At 35.4% G+C, this 23,417-nt stretch overlaps 1 long non-coding RNA gene across 1 annotated transcript in view; it reads right to left on the reverse strand.

Moving 5' to 3' along the window:
* Positions 1-7,578: 7,578 nt before the first annotated feature.
* Positions 7,579-23,417, reverse strand: part of LOC133187687 (uncharacterized) — a 75,219-nt gene continuing 59,380 nt past the window's right edge. The window contains exon 3 of the long non-coding RNA XR_009721229.1: positions 7,579-8,063. This is a non-coding gene — a long non-coding RNA (uncharacterized LOC133187687). The remainder of the gene's footprint in view (positions 8,064-23,417) is intronic.

The following is a 23,417-nucleotide window of genomic DNA, read 5'->3' on the forward strand; positions in this document are numbered from 1 at the left end:
ATCATTAAAGAGTTATAGATGAAAGACTTTTGGCCCCTCTGAACCCCTAATTTTAGGGGTCAGCCCCTTTTTCTTTATATCACATGAAAGGTCTTGTAATTTTGAAGACTTTCTGTTCAACAACTATTCAGAAATTTCGTTTCATTTTCGAGATATGTAGACTTGAAATATTAAGGGGCCGTCCCTTTAAGTCCTTATAGGGGCTGTTTAGGAAATATTCAAAGGATGCACATTGTTGAGAACATCATTCTAAACAACTTTTGTTCAATATTACTTTTCAAAATGTTTCCCCTTTTCGAGATATAAATCGTCAAAGATTCAGCATTCTGGCCCCTTATGGCCCCTTATTATGTAACATATGACATAAATATTATAATATAAGTTGTAAATTGTTAAGATAAACATTTTTGCTTCAGTAATGTATACCAAAATATTGATCGTTAAAGAGTTATTGATTTAATACTTTCGGCCCCTCTCGGCCCTTAATATGATAAGACAGCCCTTTTTTCTTGATATCGTTTTAAAGATCTTGTCATTCTGCACAAATATTGTTCTTTATGTTTTCACAAAATAATTATACTTTAAAAGATATGATACGAAATGTCTCAAAAATTCACTCATGATTCGTGTCCTAAATTTCGACCCCTACCGAGCTTCCATACTAGGCACTTCCGGAAAATAACCAAACCCAGATGCAAAATGGCAACCTGGCCTCTATCATCACTGAAAATTTCAGCGCTCTAGCTTAAGCCGTTTTTGAGTTCCATCGCAGACAAGGAGGTCCTCTAAATTTTGATAAAAGGGCGACAACTTTCGACCGGAAGTGAATTTCAAAAAATTGTTTGGCCGGAATTAACTTCAGATAACCAAGCAACAATCCTGAAAATTTGAACTAAATCCATCAAACCATCTCTGAGAAATCGTCTGCACAAAATTTGTGCAGAAAAAAAAAATAATAAGAAGAAGAAGCTTGAAAAAGAAACATAAGAATAATAGAAGGGTCTTCCGCTGAAGACGGAAGACCCTAATAATAAGAAGAAGCTTGAAAAAGAAACATAAGAATAATAGAAGGGTCTTCCGCTGAAGACCCTAATTAGATGCGATCTCGTTGCGAACAACAGGTGGGTCTTCCGTCCGATTTTCGATAAGATGAGATAAGAATTTGACTGAGATTTTCGTTAATAAATAGTGATATAAAAAATTGTTTAGACGAACAATATTTCTTCAGTAATATGTAACAAAATATTGATCATTAAAAAGTTATAGATTAAAAATTTTCAGCCCGCCTTGGCCCCTTATATGAGTAGTCAGCCCCTTTTTCTTGATATCATCTTAAAACTCTCATGATTTTGAACACTTTTTGTTCAACATCTATTCATAAATTCTCTTTTCGTTTTCGAGATATATGCAAAAGAAATATTAAGGGCTGGCCCTTTAAGTCCTAAATGGGGACGTCTAGCAAAAATTGAAAGATTGCATATAATAAAGAATATTATTTTCAACGTCTTTTGTTCAATATTGCTTATCAAAATATTTTTCCTTTTCACGATATATTGCGCCAAAGATTATGCAATCTGTCTCCTTATGACCCTTTATTGCATTCTTTTAACTAATTGACCTTTTGGTGTCCCGGGTCAACGATCAGTTGCTACTTCATAAAGGCATTGCTTTACGTTTGTTATGCTCTCAGGAGAATCTTAGTGCACCTAAGCTCTTCTTAAATCTACCTCGATGAAAACTTCCAAACTTCCAAATTTTTCCTCATAAATAGCTAAACCACACTCACCATCGCTTTGGCTTGGATCACCCACCATTTTGAAATGTCTTTATACATTTGTTGTGAATATCAATTGTAAATGTTTTTTTTCTTCAAATTGGTCAGCTACAATAGGTAAATAGTAAACCACAAACGTTTGTGACTTACTCACAAGCTGAAGTGGTTAGATTGAAGTCAGAAGTTCTTCAGACAAGTAGATCAGTTTTGGGGTTTTGTGATGTATACAATTTTTTTTATAGAAATTGCATAATTGTCCCAAGATATCATTACTACTAAAAAAAGTTTGGTTATCTTGGTTAATTTTTTCAATAACATTACTTTGTTGATTTTCATTTTCTAGTTTTAAGAAGTAAGAGGAGCATTTCTCTTCACACTTAACCCAGCTTGCTCTAGATCTAATGTATGTTCATTCTAATTTTTTATCATACACCTGTTGTAATTCTTTTTCTAACTTATATTATTCTTGATTATTAATTTCATTAAAAGGTCTATGTTCAATATTTGTAATTCTTTTTTTCAATTTCTTTTACTCTTTGTTTAGTACTCTTACTTTTGGTTTTAGAGTGGGTTATAGAGTACTCCTTAACAATAAGACCATTTCCAATCTTTCTTGTGGACATTTTACATCTCTGAGCTCTAGTTCTTTATTTTCAAAATGTCCTTTAGTTACTTACAGAAGTCCTCATTTACTAAATATGAAGTATTGATTTTCCAATATCAACAACCTGCCTTGTTTTTTGGAGAATAAAATTTATTTTTAGCCATATATGATCACTCATCCTATTGTTCTTTACTCTGGGACATTTCCTTAAAGAATAGGAATCTACAGATACTGAAAATTATTCTGCAAATAAAATATAGTTTATTCTGCTTCTTGGAGTATTGTTTGCATTGAGGCAAGTAAGACCAGGTTTATTTTCATGCATTTTTCCAAGCTTCAGGATTTGTTTTTCAGAGTAGCCGATATGTTGATACCAGTCCCCAAGAAATCGTCGTACGTGGCTTCCGCTATGATTGATTTTGGACCACATTTTTGTAGCGCTCCTGAAAGGGTTTGATCTGAGAAGCTTTAGCATCTATAATAGTAAACAAAACAATGGTTTTCTCTTTTTCTCATATTTCGTTTTTAATGATATGCAGTCTCCAATGCGCTTTGCGTCTAATGCAGTCATCGCAGAGCGATTTTTTTCGTCGGCCACAAGATCGCCATTACGAATCGCTTTAGTAATTTGAAATGCATGTTCTGCTGACCCGTGATTTTCTCCGAAAACTTTGAATTCACTCATATGGAAATTTGAGAGGATGTTTTTGAAGCCCTGAAAAGTGATAACATTTTCTTGTTCTTGATAAAATTGGCACTGAAAATCCCCGGATTCATATCCCGGTTTTTGACAGACTTTATAACAGATTTCATTTTTGACAGTTCCTTGTTGTTTGCCAGCATTTACGGCATTTTATTTCTTGTTTTGATGAAAATTTACCAAAGTGGTGAATTCTGCATTTTAGACCTGCACAGAAGCTAGCTTGGGGAAGTGCTCTGCCGTTCGCTAGTGGGGAATTGTAAATGAAGCGATTTCCATTTAAGACGCTTGCCATTTTTCCAGTATCTTGGTTTCGAATGTTTTCATAACGAAGTTCACTTTTGAATACAACGTTATTTTTTTAAAATATATTTATAATTTCATTATCTTGCACTGAAAGCGGAATTCCTGAAACCGTGACTTTTAACACCTGTTCTCTATATAGAATATATCTTCGTAACAAAGAAAGTAGACAAAAGCCCCTACTCTCTAAACAGAGATAGTGCTCCAGACGAAAGGAGATAGAGTCATATACAGATACAGTTTGGTTTTTAAATTCATACCCTTGTTGTAGGAGCTTTTGTCTACTTTCTTTGTTATGAAGATATATTCTCCAAAGGTCCCTGTCCAGCTGTATACACTTTACACTATCTCCCACAACTGCGCTCACGGCTTGTAAAATCTATAATTCTCACAGAATTATCTGAGATTTCAAGAAGTTCACTGTTTTTAAGATAGACTGGTTTTTCCATTTCAGAATAACTGTCACCGTCACTAAGGCTTTTCACAATCGAGCAGTGAGTAGTGAGTAGATACTCAATGAAGATAATTTTTTGGTCAAAACTAGCGGAAGTCAGAAAACAACAACCGTCCCTGAACTCGTCACGTGACCTCCATTCGCAATACAAATAGCTTGTTACAGGTCTATAAGTGTTTTCAAGTGGAGAGGGGGGATCCGAAAAAAAATTCCGCGTGACTACGGGTCGATCTGTACTGCATGTGTATCTTTCCAATTATAGAATCTTCCGTACAAATCTCAAACACCTGTAGGTTCCTAGGGCTTCACAGGATTTGATCACGTGACCAACCAAGTTCATTTCCCAGAGAACTTTTTAACATTGTTGTTTATTTCTTAAATAAGTATCTCATCTCCCAAGCCCAAAGGCCCAAAGTAAGCTTTTCTGTTCATAATTCTTCAGCTTTGTTTGCTTTCTTGGCGTATATAAGCGTTATCGTCGTTGTCGTTCTAAAGTTACTTGTAAAATTTTCTCATTTTTATCTTATCAAGAACCACTGGGCCATAACAACGAAAATTAACATAGAATATTTTTGATAAAGTTTTGTTCAAATGAAGGGTCACATCCTCTTTTAACGGATACATGTAGTAAAAATTAGATGGGGTCCAGGCGCGGATCAAGGAATTTTTTTTTCCACGGGGGGGGTGGGGGGTGGGGGGGGATCCCAATAAAAAAATATTTCAACCCAGAAATTTCTTGACAAGCCAAAAAAAAGAAATTCTTTTCACAAACGTGAAAAACCTATTTCGTGTGTGTGTGTTTGTGTGCGTGTGTGTGTGGGGGGGGGGGGGGGGGGGGTCGTTGACTTTTAAAGCTTCATACCTAAGACTTTTCATACCATTTTAACACAGATCCGCATTATCGAGGAAGGGTCTGCGTTTTCTAGGGGGGGGGGGATGGTTACTTTTACTTGCTTTAGTATATACATTTAACTGCCCCCAACCCCCTCTAGATCCGCGCATGGGGTCATTTGAAAATAGTATTCTCAAGAACCCCTGGGAGAAGGTTTGGGCCGGAAAGAGTGTTCATAATTTAACATAGGAATTTATATATCCCCCCAAACGAAGTGTGTTGATTTGGGGTGGGGGTGTTTTGAGTCTTGGAATCACACTGTCCGTCTGCCTAGCTGTCCGTCTGTACGTGATAGTTTGCCCAGGATATAACTTTGTTATGAAGAAACTGGAAGGCCATACTTGGTACAAAGTTTACTAATGATCCGAGGGTGTGTCATGGTTTTGATCCAACATCATTCCGGCAAGTTCAAGGTCACTAAAAAAAAAAATAGCAAAGTTTTGTCCGACACATTTATCTGTAATAGAGAGTCACCGGAAGCTCACTGGATACAGGAATTGCTTATGACAAAAACGGTTTGCTACGACCTTCATTCAAGGTCATTCCTGTAAGTTCAAGGTCACTGACAGAAAAGTGTAAGATTACTGTATGTGCTATAATTTTGGAAGCTCATACTAGGAACAAAGATTGCTTATGATCCACCGGTTTGAGATAACATAGTACTAGATTGGCAGAAGAAGTGGCAAAACTCGTGCCTGGATTATAAATTTATAAGGGGTGGGAGGAACACAGGAAACTTTTTCTCAGATTGCTTGAGATGGGTTTGTCCTGACCTTGAATAGAGGTTTTTCCCGCAAGTTCAAGGTCACTGGCAGATAAATATTTTTTTTTTCCATGCTATAACTTTGTAATATAAAATCACTGGAAGCTATTACTTGATACAGAGAATGCTTATGATCCAAGGATGTGTTTTGACCTTGATCCAAGGTCTTTCTGGTAAGTTCAAGATCACTGACAGAAAAGTGCAATATTCTTTTTCAGGAATATCTTGGTCATTGAGTATCACTGGAAGCTCATAATTAGTTCAAAGGTTGTTTTTGACCTTAAAATAGGTCATTTAGGAAAGTTCAAGGTCACTGATAGAATAAGTGTAAAATTCAAAAAGGTCTAGTCGCCCACGTGGCGCAGTGGTAAGAGTGTCTCCTCTAGTGTCGTGGATTAAGGAGTTGATCCTTATGTCGCAGGTTCGAATCCCACAATGGGACGCAGAGACCGATCCTTCAGATGAGACCGTATAAACTGAAGTCCCGTCTGGCAGTAGGTGCTGGCACGAAAAACATCCTTCACTGTTCAATGGCCATGAGTGCCGAGTATAGGTCAAAATTTGCAGATTTCTATCGGCAAATATGGTGGCGTCTCCACATGATTGAAAAATTCTCGAGAGGGACGTTAAACAACATACACACAAACAAACAAACAAAAAGGTCTTTAATTTTGTAATAGAAAAAATTGCATGCATTTGCATTTCACTGAAAAGATGATAAATATATCATCCAAAGTGTGTAATAGCCTTGACTTAAATTCGAGGTCACTTAGAATATGATGTTTTGGATGAATAGTCTGAAAGAATACGTGACTGTGAATTTTTTTTTGTCGATGACATACAGATGGTGTTTGCTCTTAACCAGCTGCAGAATGTGTCCTGGCTTGACGCACGATTATTTGGACAAGTTCAAGTTCATTGACAGGGGAATTTTACATTCTTTTACTGTCTTTCTACTGTTGAAACATTGGAAGTTGATGCCCCTTACAGGATTGTTTATAACCTTAAAATGTTGCATGACCTTGACTCAAGGTCGCTATGTTCTGTCCGGAGCTCCGACGAAAGACCTATTCGTTGCATTGCAACGAGCTCGGCTCTAGTTAACACAATAATTATTAACATTTTGTTATATAAATAAACTCATCGTATCCCTGTGTATCCGAAATGTGCTTGGGAAAAGTCATAGTATAACTTGGGTAAAAAATATTTCCTGAGAAATTCAACTTACCTACAAATTTGAGGGTATTTTCCACACAATATCGTAATCTGTATTAAAACAAAGCCAACACACATTTTTCCCAAGCAAGATTCAGTTAGAGAACAACCTCTTCTTACAGATTTCCAAAAAAATTCTCAGATTAATCCTCATTAATCGCCTGCTCCATACTCTTTTATACACACAAAATAAATTCTACTTCCATCCACGGGTATAAAACAGAGTACATTTCAAAAGTATATTTTTCATAAGCATTTTGAACATGCTGAATTTCAATCAAGGGTAGGTAAGCGGTGTAATTTTAAAATATTCGGACATATAAGACTTAAAAAAACTCTAACGACCCGTGAATTTTGCAAGAGCTATCTAGCATTTTACATGCAGTTTGAAATAAAGTCTAAAGTTCATGACACTCTCCCCATCATAACACCTCAAGTTTGCAGTGACTTGACGTCATTTTCCATTATGACGTCATATTTTGGTACTTCAGAGATGTGAAGGCACAGAGTGCACTGTGATATTCTACGGGAAGCCTTAACCTACCTGCGTGTGTCTCTGCCATCACTGTTTTCAAAATTTGAGTAAGTGCTTTGATATTAATGGCTTAATTATCTTTTAGAAGACAATTCCAAATATAAATTGTCTAGCTCCTAAAATCATGAATAAAAAAAAATATAAATTCTGTTATTGATCAGTCACCATCATATGCCATGTATAGTGTAAAATAATCACTATTTTTATGATATGAAACCTGATATGAAACCTAAGTTTGATTTTTTAAATGTTCAGAAATCTTTCAAAGTTCGCAAAATGATTTACTAGGTAAGTCTATGCACACACAAGAACAACAAAAATACAGTAAATACACAAAACATCATACTTTAATTGTATCAATTAACTTATTTTTCATGACCAAATGTTGCCTTTTTATTATCAAGTTCAATAAGTAAAAACATGACAATAGTGGCGAGGCCACAGCAATCACATCAGGATGGGGATCATCTGATTCAGAATGGAGAATATCGCGTTATTATTACTCTTAAATCGATTTGATATTTATCTTAAAATTGTTTTGATTGCATTAATCGCAAAAAATACATTATTCATATTTATTCCCGACTTAAATAACAATAGCTTCTAGCGGTTTCGTTTTTTGAAAAATGAATCTGTAATATCAGTAAACTAGAATATTCCTGATACTAAGTAGGTCAATGCTGACATTTATGAAGGTCAAAGCTATCTATGCTAGTTCTATCCTTTGCTTGCTGAAGCTGATTCTGGCAATACTGTTTTTAACATGCTGATGCTGATGCTAGCTGGATGCTGATGCTTTATTTCCTTATGCTGATGCTGATTTCTGTAATAAAAATAGTTCTCGCATTGTATTTTAAGGACAAACACCATCAAATATTTTCCCATTACTGATAAATTCGTTTATGAATGCACCTACATCTACATGTAGGTGCGTTCAGCACCAAATGAAAATATCTAACCGAAGTTATCCCCCCTTCAATTTTTTACCTGTAACTCTTATATATCTCAAAGAAGTCTAAGTCTTCTAAGTCTTGTGAATTTCACTTGTCGAATACATATCAAGTCTTTTCTCTTATGCCCTGTTCACACTTAGAGTTTAATTCGAGCTAAACGTAAGTTACTGCGAATTAAATTTGAACTGTGTTCAAACCGCGGGAATATAATGCGAATTAGTTTAATTCGAATTCATTTACTGCGTAATTTCCTTCGTATATGTTTGTGTGAATTCTAAGCGAATTAAATTTTGACGCATGCGCAATGGCAAAATTAAGTCACATACAACATGTCGGTGGTCATATGTAAGTATTTACGCTTTTTTTGTGAAAAACAAAAAAAAAAAAAATTAAGTTAATTACTGAAATGTGCTCATACACTATGACATTATATCAAATGGATCTGCTCTGCACAATGTGACGTGGTTTGGAAATGACGTCATAATAGCATTACTGAATAACTAACTAGTGTAGAAATAAAATTTTAATTCGCATTAGTTTACTTCGCGTAAGCAAACATGTGAACGCAATTTAATTCGCATTACCGGTAGTTTAATTTGCATTATTTACATAGCATTAATTTACTGCGAATTATATTCTCCGTGTGAACAGGGCAATCATGTGCCCTGTAACATTTTCTTATCCGCACAACTTTGGGAGTCCAAAATGTCTGCGCCCATGTATATGTAGGTATTTTTCCAATTATAGATCGAACACATACAGTGTTGTTGGTTTTTTAGTACTCGCCAAACCCCGATGGTCTGGGCCAAACCCCGATGGTTTGATGTCGGTACGGACGCCAAAGTCCGATGGTCACGCCAAATTCCGATGGCTCGTTTCCTATGAGACGCGCTGCGCTAAAGTGCGATGGTCTGAAACACCAAAGTCGAGAAACAATCAACGTTTATGACGTCACAATATTCCGACGTCAATCCTTGAGGCCGTTGTCCTGCATTCAAAAGCCATCAGTTCAGTATTCGTCCTTCCATACAATTTTACTGATTTTGCTTATTGCTTGCACCACCAGAGATATTAGGGTTAGTCCTTGCACACCACTCGACTGATTAGGGTAAGTCCTTGCTTCGCACCAACCCGAGAGATTTAGGGTTTGTCCTCGCACACTAGTCCAGTGATTAGGGTTAGTCTCGCACCCACCCAAGATATCTAGGTTATAGTTGTTACACACTTTTCGAGTGAGTAGGGTTAGATTCACACCTATCCGAGAGATAAGGATTAGTTTTCGCATAATGATATTTATTTATAGTTATTTAAGACCTTGGCATGGCGCGGCATTGCAGTTTGGAGCAGTAGTTCTATGACGTCAAAAACGTCAATCGTTTTTCCGCACCATCGGACTTTGGCGTGTCAAACCATCGGGGTCTGGCGCAGACCATCGGACTTTGGCGTGACCATCGGACATTGGAGTCCCATCGCACATCGCACTTTGGAGTCCTACGCACACACACACACACACATACGTGTATGACGTGCCGACTGAACACCTTAACTTCCCACATGCAAATGGACACTTTTTGTAAAAGAGAGTTAGAAGGCAGAAATGTTAATTTTTTAACTAAAAATAACAACTAAACATTATATCAGACCTGATATGTATAAAAAAAGGTTTATTTCATTCCTTGATTTTTCACTTACCAAGTGAACACTAAACTGATACACAACCAATTGAACACTTTCATTTACACACTATCAACTGAACACTTCTAAGGCACACAGTCAACTGAGCACGTCTGACACACACTGTCATCTAAACACGTATAATACACACAGTCAACTAAGCACATTTAGCACACACACAGTCAACTTATCACCACTGATACACACGATCAACTGAGCACGTCTGACACACACTGTCATCTAAACACATATAATGCACACCGTAAACTAAGCACGTTCAACACACACAGCCAAGTATTCACTTCTTAAATACTTGTACATGGTTAACTGTGCACCTCCAACACACTGTCAAACACACAATCAAATAACCACATCTGATACACACAGTCAACTAATTAAAAGCATCTTAAACATACGATGAACAATACCATCTCCAGAAAAAAACAACCTAGCAAGATAGAAATATTAAGTCGACCTGCCTCGTTAACATAGTCAGGTATACATGTAAATGTTCTTTATGGACAAGATTTTTTTTAAATGAAAAAAACAGTTTAACAAGATAGAAATATTAAGTCGACCTGACTCGTTAACATAGTCAGGTATACATGTAAATATTCTTTATGGACAAGATTTAAAGAGGCTGGGGGGTTGTGGCCATTTTTAGACTATATTGATCTCCTTTAGAAGAAGAGCTCCATATGAAGATATAGAAAATGATCAAATTTTAAGACTAAAATTTTTGAAATTTTTCTTTGCCAAATGATAGTTGACAGCTTAAGATATCATATCTAAAAAATTAAGTTAAATCTGGTGGTTAATTTGTGGTTAATTTGTTGACCCCCCCCCCCCCCAGCCTCCTTAACGCATCCCGGAATTCATGCATGATCACCGATGAACCGAATCGTACAAACAAGTGTCCACTCGTGTTTTGGTTTCTCAAGGTGAGAACACTTACAGCGGAAAACGTTTAATCTTGACAATTGAAGCACAATAATATCAATAGAAATGAATCTTTTTTGAGAATTTACTTTGGAAAAGTCCATTAATTCATCTTATTCTGAATTTTAGCACAGCCAAGAATTGTAAATAAACATATTTTGAAATATTGTAAATATATAGATATATTAGGAAAGGTTCTACTTTCCCATTTTTCCGTTTGTCCACCTTTCATTCACCGTGCGTTCAACGTCCGCTCACCATGAGCTCATCATGCGCTCAATATTCACAGTTTTGTGTTCAGCGTTCACCAATCGCTCGCGTTAACCGATTTACAAAGCATTGTTTTGAACATATTTTATTGAGTACATCAAACGGATTGGAAGCAAGTTCTTATAACTTACTATTTTCTCTCCTTATGTATTACATTATGTCATGCAAATTAAAGAAAAATAATACAATTGATACATGTGAAAAAGCAATTGAATAACATATCAACTAGATAATCTACATGTTTCGTCAATAAATTTATGATCAGCAGCAAATATACTATTATTCATCTGCATGCAAAAAAGAAATGTTACACATCTTCATGTTTTTCCACATGAACATAATGGACTATTAATAATTTCGTTTATATGGATCATACTTTAGTAAACACTCTATAGTAATATTGTAGCTTAGTATGAATGATATTGGTATCTCGCTTACCGAAAGAAAAGTACGATGGTGGTTTTTTTAATTTTTTGTTATCAAGTTTTTTTTCTTCAAAATGTATTTATTGAGATGGCTTTTCTGACCTCTATTTTTAATAAATCCCATTGATTTGCAGAATCAGGTACGACGGAATTTCTAAATAATTCTAATCTACATCTCGGAACTATATAATCTTGTTTGTATATGGATACATGATAACGCTTTTTGGAAACACTATTGTGCAAATATTCAGGCACTCTTCCCCTGCGAATTTTGAATATAGTAGTCATTTTTGCAATATATCGCCTGATCTTTTAAGTTTCCCAACCAGTTTCAGAATAAAGTGCTTCTCTAGACACAAAAATAGGAAGTCCTGTTACAATTCTAGCGGCGGTAAGTTGTACTTTTTCAAGCTTTTCAGAATATTGTTTAGAGCAGCCATCCCAAACTACTCAAGCATATTCAAGCATAAGTCTGATAAATTAAAAATACAATTTTGATAAGTTTTTCCTACCTATTTTGAACTTCATTTTTTTTAAAGGCCAAGTTTTTATTTACACTGCAAACAACACCACTAAACATAATACTAATATCAGACCTAATATGTATATAAAAGGTTATTTTATTCCTTGATTTTTCACATACCAAGTATACACTTAACTGATACACAACCAATTGAACACTTTCATTTACAAACTATCACCTGAACACTTATAAAGCACATAGTCAACTGAACACGTCTGACACACACTGTCATCTAAACACGTATAATACACAAACGCAACTTAGCACATTTAGCACACACACAGTCAACTAATCACTATTGATACACACGATCAACTGAGCACGTCTGACACACACTGTCATCTAAACACGTATAATACACACAGTCAACTAAACACATTTAGCACACACACAGTCAACTTATCACCGCTGATACACACGATCAACTGAGCACATCTGACACACACTGTCATCTAAACACATATAATTGATATATTAGGAAACGTTCTGCTTTCCCGTTTTTCCGGTAGCCCACCTTTCGTTCACCGTGTGTTCAACGTCTGCTTACCATGAGAGCATCATGCGCTCAATGTTCACAGTTTTGCGTTCAGCTTTCAACATCCGCTCGCGTTAACTGTTCACAAAACATTGTTTTGAACATATTTTATTGAACATCAAAAGGATTGGAAACAAGTTCTTATAACTGAATAGTTCTTCTAATGTACTTATACATGTATTACAATACAGTACTGGTATGTCGTGCAAATTAGGAAAAATAATACAATTGATATATTAAGTGAAAAGCGATTAAGGTCTGATGACACGTTCCTCAAATATTTAATTTGTTTCTCTTTGTACTGTTTCAAAATCTATTGACAATTGCCATTCTCTTGTGAATTCTAAACTATTTTGAAAAGGTTTTTGAAAATAAGTACATCAAAAATTGTGATTTTGGCAAACTCAAGCTATTTCTTATAGGATTATACAAGTAATAGCTTTTCAAAAAGCTTGCCTGACTAATCAATCAATATCTATGGAACGTATAAGCAAGAGAGGTGCTAAACGTTTCCGTAATCAAGGAGCGACATAGATACTTTATTACACAAGATGTATATGTACAATTGACTTTCTCAAATGTCATAATCAAATACTACAGATTAACGAATATCGAAGACATGCCACTATTTGGTCATTTATTAGTTAGCCAACGGGCTGACTAGTTATGTTCGGATGAAACTGCAAGTGAGCTAGCGTAGACTGGAATTCTGGGAAAAATAGTCTGTTTTCCGTCGTTCTCGACGACGAAGTAAATTATGAACAGTTTTAACAGGGAAAGTTGTCTTGAAGTGTTTGAGACGAAAATGTTTCAATGCTGCTCTAGGACTCAAAGTAAATGGCCTGTACACTTTATAGCTAGAGCAAAACATGATACTAATACCCCCCCCCCCCCCCACCCCCGGACACAACTCACGCAATGATGGTCTACATACATCTATTATAAATGAGTTTAAAAGACATCTTTATGTACAGTTTTAAAATTTAGTTTTTCTTTTCCATCAATTTTAGGACCTTTCTCGTTTCTTCTATAATAACGTGCTTTTTTATGAAATGAAAATCAGTACTGATCATGATGTCTTCTTCATTTTGCCGATTCTTTACTAAGAACCTTACGGGAGTGAATCCCATTCCTCTACGAGTACAAACCTAACCTTGTAACGTACATTATTAATAAATGTAATAATGAAAGAAATGATGGAAAACAGACTGAATCAAGAAGAGATGACTTTACTAGGTGGAGGGAGTTTGTTTATGATTGGACTAGTCCATTTAATGGATCACTGGGAAACAAAAGAGTAACATCCACTGCTTTAGTGTTGCCTGCCCATATACAATGTGTTCTTTTAAAAAATGAGATAAAATTTGCAGTTAATAAAAAATACCTGAAGCTTAAGAATCAGGTTAAAAGAACAAACTTTATTTATTTCCATAGAGGTTATCAAACCCATTCAATAGAACAATTCCAGAAAAAAAAGCGCCAAGATAATTTACTTCTGACATTTGGCGCGAAATGATTGCTCACCCTTTTCGTAGAAACAAATGGACTGATCCAGTAGTTTAGAAATGCAGACAAAATGTTACACGGACATGTCCGTACAGATAATCGCAAAGAATAAACATGTGCATAAAAAAAAAAACTGGAGGAATTAAACACATCATTATTTTGCATCAGTAATATGATTTTTTTCTTTTGCAATCTGTATTTGTTTAAATGCAGGTAACAAATTCCGATGCAAATCAGCTTGCACAAAATCTAGTTCATTAAGAATGATTGCCTAGTTTCGGACCATGGAAAACTAATTAATCCTAATACTGCCTGACGCACGTGGCATCAGGCAATAAGAAACACCAACTGCTGGTATCTTGCAGAAATGCCTGGTAAGGTACCTCAATTTTTTTGTGAGGAAACTTTTTTAAGTAGCAATACTTCAATGACATATTCTTGGGGAAAATTATATATTTTTGAGGAACGTGTCGACTAACCTTAAATAACATATCAAGTAAGAGAATCTACATGTTTCTTCAATAAATTTACGAACAGCAGCAACTATACTATTATTTATCTGTAAAGGCAAATCAACATCACCACATAATAATAGACTTATATCAATAGTGTCCAATTCAAGCATGAACAAGCGATTGAAAAGATTAATTCTTGCATTAGTATATTTTTTACATTGTAAACCACAGATGGGCCATCCTTTTTAAAAAAGAGGAATAAAATTCATCAGCTAATTTCCAAAAAGACAGAAAAACCTTTTCTGACAAAGACCTACTAAATAACATAGTACGTGGATTAACAACAGTAAAAAAGAGTAAATTTTAACATTTTATGACTAGTACAATCAGGATTAATAGCTTTGTTTACGGAAAGTATTGATATATTATCTAATACTTCTTGTTCATCAATGATAATGTTGCATAATGCACCACATACATGTTTGGCAGTGTTTCATTAGAATCATCAATAGAGGAAATAAATGAAAAATATGAATTTAATGCTTCAATCTTATTAAAGTCTGAATAAGCCACTTGTCTTAAACCTCGGTCAGTAAATATTTGTACTGGTGGTATTTCGTAAGATAATTTCATATTAAATGAGTCTTTCATCAACTTCCAATACAACTTATTGTTATATTACTTGAATCTTCCAAGTAGGTTTCTATATTGTCATAATAATTTGATATTGCATGCTTTTTCTTATTGTGAACTAAATTTCAGTCCTTTCTATATGTGGACCAATCGGAATCTTTTTTTAGTTTTTAGTGCTTTATTACTAAGACGATTTCTAATTCTTTTTGCTTCACGTAGCACTGAATCAAACCATGGCTTGTCACGAAGAAGGAACGGTAATAGTTTGTTCATGTGAACATTCATGAACACAGGAAAGGAATTTCAATGTAAAAATTTCAGCTGCAAGGTCTATAGATTCAGCTTCGTTGGTGCATTTAATCCAATAACAATTTTCGAGAGTTTAGTTTTTGAAATCTGAATTGTTATGAGCCCACACTTTAAACTTGTACGAACGATCATAATTTATACTGGAAGAAAGCGAAATATACTGAAAGGAAAAAGAAGCGCATGGTAAACTTTTTAGGTGAAGTAAGGTTATATGTTTCAGACGTATTTTTCAGTTTCCTTATCTAACATTAAATTTCATCTTTAATAAACATGTAACCAAAATCTCATTTGATTTTCTCCAATAATTCATGAGTTATTGAACCTCATATGACGGTACCCCCCAAAAGTGAAAATTGAAAATTCTCATTATCTCACATGTCTCCCTCGTGCATCTGTTACAGCCTTGATTCTCCCATTCAGTGTGTTTATCCTTCCAACAGGGATATTATTCAACCCTTCCGACAAGGCAGCCTTAAGTTGATTGAGACCAGCTTGGGCATTTTGAACCTTATCGTCCACGTACTCCCAAAGATCTCCGGAAAAGATGGACTTTACGGAGACCAGTCATGTGGATGAATGTGATAGTTTGCGAGAAAGTCGACAAACCCTGGCAGCACTGGGACGGGGATTAACAAGCCGAAAAAAAATAGGCAAACGACGCACGCGTGCGCGAGTGAGAGGGACACCAACGTAAATTTGACGAGCTCACAAACCAAATTCGCGCATGGATGTAACGACTATCATAGCCTTTTGCAATAATAGCAGTTTTGGGGTAATGTGGTGGTGATTATACAGGTGGCAGGATGAATAGCCAGATCTTGACATGGCGCTGTTACGCTTCAACGTCATCGACACGATTGGTTGGAAACCATTCTACGCCCTCTTTGACGACAGATAAGACGTTCCATGGTGGAAAACACAACAAACGTCACAGAAACCTGTTGTTGCCTTTGTCCTTACTTAGGCAATGCAATAGCCAGACCCCATGGAACTCCGTCAACCGTACCATGATTGCAAAAAATGCACATCGTCTGTAAATACCGAAAAACGATGTGTATAACTTAAGTGCAGCAAATGGTTCGAAAAGATGTGTTGAAAAACATGTCGTCATCAATATGTACGTGTTTTCGACTTTTTACCACTTTCCCTACGTGACATACATGTCACGGTTGAGTAATTTTGAACACTGATTTTAATGCACAGTAACCAAGATATCCCTCTGACCAATTTTCATAATTTTTGGCTGAGCAGTAAAAAACAACTCTCATATTATGTTACCCTGCGTTTCTTTTTCCCTCAAGTATATAAGTTGCTCTATAGTCACTAATAGAAGCGTCTATTGTTGGAGTGCCCGAATCGCATATTTGAATGTCAACAGATGTAAGAATTGGGTCAAGAAGCGTGCTCGACGTGTGTGAAGTTCTAGTCGGTTCAATGTTAAAAAGATTGTGTGTTGAAACAATTTCACGAATTATGTTTGTTTGTGGAACTTAAGAAGATCTGCATTCAAGTCACCTACTAATAATATTTGAAGTTCGTCTACTTTGTCAATGCACCATGTGAGTTTAGTCCAAAAACTTCTATCCCAGTTTGGAGGGCGATATATGCAACATAAAAAGGATTTACAAGTATGGTTATCTATTCCAATCAACAGACAGTTTTTCCCTATATTTACATTTTTTAACTGATCCTTAATTCAATAATAAGAAATCTCAGCATCCCCGCCAGGTGTATTGCAGCGAATTTGGGATGTTTGACATTTCAGTCCCATTATAATAACGTGAAAAAATACAGACTGAATATAAATCTCAGTGATCACATGTAATCCATAGCCATATAATTTGTATATTTTCATTAAACTATTACAGCATGTTATTTAAATATCAATTTCTTAAAATTTGAATCTATAATAAAATAATATAGATGCCTCTTTGTATAATCTTCAAATATAAATCACGGGGAGGAGGTGTCCAAAGGTATCTGCAGAAAAAATCATCGTGGAAAATAGTAAATTTGACTACATGTATAATTTCTGCGACACATCCACAGACCTATGAAAAATATTTCTGATTAAGACACTTTTTTATCATTTCACACCGAATCGCCTTTGTACAGAAATGTGCTTGTAATTCATTTCGTAAATAGGCCATCTACTGTTCTGAAAGGCGAGCTATGTAATGATTTTATTGGCCAAAAATAATAACCATGTCCATTTTATAGAATAATTTTCTTTATAGTTACTGGCAGAGTTCGATATCTGTGACAATGTTCCACGGCGATCATTTTTCTGTGACTACATATATAATGTACAATTTTTTGTTTACCTGACAAAAGAATACAATGGAATACGTATAAGGCAAGGAAATTCGGAATAAATCGTTCATCTTTCGTTCACTTTGCGCTCCATTCGCTTTCTGTGTACGTTCAATCACCCTTCACCAAGTTGCGTTTAGTGTTCGCTCGCCGTTTACTCAGCGTTCGATCACCATTCAAGTGGGAAAGTAGAACGATTCAGGGACTGTAATACGTTTTTTGATTACTAGTATTTTGTTCGCTTCTAGAGGAGAATTGCATATTTATTTTGAAAGGAAATTAGCACTGAAAAAGAAATACAGAGATGAGAAATATTTTGACTGTGAACTTTTATGCTATTTACAGTGGCTAAAACTTATTGTCAACAAAGATTTAATCAAGTATCATCGTTTGTGTAGCGTGTATAGTCTTGTATGTACATATCACAATTTTAATTTTGTTTAATTAAGGAATTTTATATTTGAAAGTAGAATAGCCAAGGTAGATTCCCCAAGACGAATATAAAATATAGTTATACCTTTATATTTAAGATGTATTATACTCTTTATGATGATATTTCGATAAAAATATTAACTAGAGGTAGTGTGGAAATTGATATCTTGAAATAATTCTTTATATCATTTTTCATGTAAATTAGGTTAATTAGTTGAATTTGATTCGAGTTACATTTGTTAAAAAAACAATATTACCATCTAAATGATGAAACCACGCCCCCAGCATGGTATAGAACTTAGCAACAGTCACCATAACTTATGCACATAGCATAATTTTGAAACTGGGGGACAGCCGGGGGGAAATGACAACTTACATGTACCTGAAAATCTTTGACCAAAAGAGGAAAATTATCCAAACTCGAAACCATGTTTCACGGGGATGGTGGTGGTGGTGGGGGGGGGGGGGGGGGGTTAAGGAGATAGTTTTCAAGAATTTTCTTTTAAATAACATTCGCATCGGAGGATTAATTGGCTCTGCTGCAACAAAAAGTGGGGAGGGGGTCCGCTAAGTCAATGAACTTTTTCCATACTATATTATCAGTTAAAAAGGGGGCAGCTACATGTATACATGCCTGTTACTTGACGACGGGTGATATTACAAAAAAATCATGATGCGTGGAATTACTACGCGTAAGGTTAACCGTTAGATGTATTTGTATAAAATATTTAGTATAATATAATAAATATTGCATGTAGTTGACAATGAAAATTTCCACCCACCAAGTTCAACCTCTTAGTTGTAGAAGACAAGAAGCTAGAATAAAAACTATGTTCAAGCTTCATAATAATTTAGTGCCTGAGTACTTAATGGACATACTTCCAGATATGCGCTGTAACACATCTAAATACTCTACAAGAAATTCTCAAAATTACGATATTCCAAAATGTCGATTACAAACTTATAAGTCTACATTTATTCCGACAGTAGTTAATGAATGGAACTCAATTCCACTCGAAATTCGAAATTTACAGTCAATGTCAAAATTCAAATCTAAAATTAGTACTAAAAAATCTGCTCCACCATCATACTTTGATTACGGTAACAGACGACTAAATGTTCTGCAAACCAGACTACGGCATAATTGCGTATTGAATAGCGACCTTTATAGATGCAATTTAATATCAAATCCTTTATGCTCCTGTGGTAAAGTTGAGGATACATATCACTATTTTTTTGTATGTCCAAAGTATGAGAAAGCCAGAAAAGAATTCTTAAGTAAATTTTTACAATTTGACAAGATCCACATTCTAGATACTCATGTCTTATTATGGGGGGTAGATTCATTGAATGCTGCAGAAAATGAACGTCTCTTTTCTTTTGTTCAATTATTTATTAAACATTCTGGTAGATTTCCTTGTTAGCATTAACTAATGTATCAGTATATGCATTGGTACAAAATTAAGTGTATCTATATATCAGCAAAATGCATCGTTTTGTAAACTTTTGCAATTATTGTATACTTTAAAACTTCATGTTTAACTGTGACGATTTAAATATGTAATTTACATGTAGGGAGAGGGCGTAATAAGTTTTCAGAACTTGTGCCCAATCCCATTGTATTTATTAATTACAATAAAATATGTTCAAACCAACCGCGGCTGCGCCTCCGTTGACAATTGTTTCCTTGGGGTGAAAATTTTCGATGTTGCCCTCAACTAAATGCAATATTTATGTAAAATTACGACAGTGTGTGATGCAAAGACGGTTAACACGGTTTCTACGGTTAACACATTAGCTCGATTAGTAGAGGACTGGACAAACAAGACGTCCAGGGTTCAATCCCAAGCACAAACGGATTTCTCTTACATTTGATGATCATAGTTGTGACTGTGTATTCTTTATCGGGTGAATGTGAATGCCCCCCCCCCCCCGGTCTAGGAACTACCCTTCATGTTTTAGCACTCCTTAAGAAATAAGGACATATCTATCTCTGGAGGGGTATAATTTTGTATTGTGTGATACGTTGATTCCTATAAGCTTGGGCTAGTGGCTTTATTCGAATTCCTTAAATTGGAATTCTGTTGAAAGAGTATTGGACTGGCATTTTAGAGATTAATTCTGGGTTCAATCTCAAGTGGAGGCACAAATCGTTTTGTTACAGTATCTTTAATGAGCTCCATATTTCATCCCCGCAAACCTGTTTGGGACCCTCTATATTTCGGTGTTCAGTAAATTATAATACAAGTTGAATTATCAGTACATGCCACTCTGGCAAGACTTCAACTAGACTACCAAAATATAAGTTAAGAACATACGCAACGTACCTTACCTGCTGATAATTTTTCAAGATATTCTTAATTTAAGATTATAGTGTAATCAAATGTTCGTAGACAAAAAATCAGCATGCATTACCAGGGGTTTTGAAAAGTATCAATTGATGAAAATTCTTGTATACTTCAAAGAAAAATATTCAAAAATTACTAAACATATATTCTAGATGTTTTGTTTATCCAAACTTGTTTTAGAAGAAATGTACAACAGCATATATAGACATTAAAATGTAGCACACAGTTCCTTTAAGTTTTGGAACTCTTCAACTCCAGGGGAAAAGACAATAAAGTTCAAACTACGTTGCGTATGTCCTTAAATAAGCTGATTAGATAAATTATTCACGGAAGTGAATATGTAGCCAGAGAGTAGTGTTTTATTGACTAGCATTTGATGACTTGTCAACAGGAGATTATTTCGTTTCAGTTTTCATCAATTTGCAAATACACCTGAATATTATCTTTCTGGAGTACTCATTCAAACTTCTTCAATCGGATATTTATGTCCTTGATCAGTAATTATTTTTGCACTTTCAATTATCTATCAAAAATTTTTTATGTCTTTTAAAACATATATACATACGTAGTTTCAAAACAATAAGCATTATAATTTACAAGAAAAAGACCATATAGCGATAATCTGTTTACTGTAGAATTTCTTGTGAAAACTGGTTAAAACCTATATCTTTTAAATGGGCCAAGAGAGAACTGTAGCGGCACATATTGTTGCTCTGCATATATTGTCACTGGCGACATTATATGAAGAATCGAGCTGTGGCACATATTGTCGCCCATCGGTACAATTTACAGGGATAAAATATACCTTGTGACGGTACATATTGTCGTTTTGTACATATTGTCGTCGGCAACAATATGTACCTACCCTCACTGCACATATTGTCGTCCATCGGTATATTGTCGCCTGCGACAATATGTACCGAAACGAGCCTTATTTTCCTCCTGCATAATGGACGACAAAATGTACAGTCAAGCATAAGCACATATTGTCGTCGGCGACAATATGTACAGTCAAGGTCGGCATATATTGTCGTCGATATATTCTATTGACGAATATTTACTTGAGAATTTGACAAACATACACGCACAGAGAGAGACAGACGGCATTACTCGCAATACTGTAGGGAGGAAACTTTTTGGTCAGAAAATTGTGTCCAGGATTGATATACATCACTATGATATGTCAAGATGCCGTAATTCTTGAGATATCTGATAAATCAGCCTATTTTTTTTTCTTGTAAAATATATTTAGAGATAAAATACATGTGTTAGTTTTTTGTTCAGTAGATATGATTTTTTATGATTTTGGAAATTATTCTTTTTGAGTTATTCTTATTTACAATCATGTGCCGATATAATAGGTATGGGGTTGACATATTTAGATCACCTGAACTATACGTTCAAGTGAGCTTTTCTGGTCACATTTTATCTGACCGTCCCTCTGCCTGTAAAATTTTCAGCTTCTTCTCAAGAACTACTGGGTCAATGTCAACCAAACTTCCACAAAGCATCCTTGGATAAAGGGGATGTAAGTTTGTTCAAATGAAGGACCATGCCCTCTTTCAAGGGAAGTAGCTAAGAATTAGGAAAAATTTTCTGACATCTTTTAAAAATCTCCTCAAGCACCACTGTGTCAGAAAAGATTGATTGATTGATTGTATGTTGTTTTACGTCCCATTCGAGAATTTTTCACTCATATAGAGACGTCACCATATACCGGTGAAGGGCTTCAAATTTTGACCTTTACTCGGCACTCAGGGCCATTGAGTAGTGAGGGATCTTTATCGTGCCAACGCCTGCCGTGACACGGGGCCCCGGTTTTTAAGGTCTCATCCGAAGGACCCGCAACTTTCACTTCAAAGTGCCGAGCGCATGGCGAAGGAACAGTTGCTACCCATTTTTTATCGACTTGGGTCTGTCGCGGCCGAGATTCGAACTCACGACCTCCCGATCACGGAGCGAGCGCTCTACCGACTGAGTGTCAGAAAAGATGAAACTTATGTGAAAGCTTCATTATGAAGTGTAGATTCAGTTTTATTCAGATCATGTCCCTCAGGGAAAGGGTGTGGCTACAATAGGTGATTAAAGTTTTTCATAGAATGTTTAGAAAAAATTCTTTCAATTTTTTTTTTCAAGAAGTGCTTGGTCAGAGGAGACGATACTTATGTGAAAGCTTCGTTACGTATCGTACGATCAATTTTGAGGTGCTGGCACGAAAAAGATCTCTAACTGCTCAATGACCCTGAGTGCCAAGTAAAGGTCTAAATTTGCAGCCCTCCACCGGCAAGCGGTGACGTCTATATACGAATTAAAAATTTTCGAGATGGACATTATAACAAACAAAAAAAAAATCAATGGTTGATAAATGTTTTACATAGGAATATACAAAGAAAATCTTTAAAAATCTTCTCAAAAACCAAACAGATGTAGCACCGGCGCACCCCCCCCCCCCAACCCCGCCCGGTACCATATATACTCGCCTATAAGTCGGTCCGCCTATAAGTCGGTTGTATTTTTTGAGGTTAGTTTGGAGGGATTTGCCAATGACCCGCTTATAAGTCGGTATATATTTTTGCCAGAATCGATTGAAAATTTCAAATCAATGCTCTGATCTTTTACATCAAATGTAACCTGGTTTCAATTACATTTTAAGAAATGACGCAGATATGTAATCTTAAGTCATTTAAAAAAATAAGTAATGCAGACTAAAGATAGAAATAAAGTTATGAAAATATGTGAATACTTGTACCTTAACATGTGTAAATGCATAATCTTAGAATACATAAATGATACAAAATATCCACAAAATGTTTATAAAATACTACATTTCGCCCTTCAGAAATATACCAATCTTTTTATGAC

This window comes from Saccostrea echinata, unplaced genomic scaffold (genome assembly GCF_033153115.1).
Source record: "Saccostrea echinata isolate AGI-Se365-2 ecotype Australia unplaced genomic scaffold, CSIRO_AGI_Sech_v1 ptg000015l, whole genome shotgun sequence".
In the NCBI taxonomy this organism is placed as follows: Eukaryota; Metazoa; Mollusca; class Bivalvia; order Ostreida; family Ostreidae; genus Saccostrea; species Saccostrea echinata.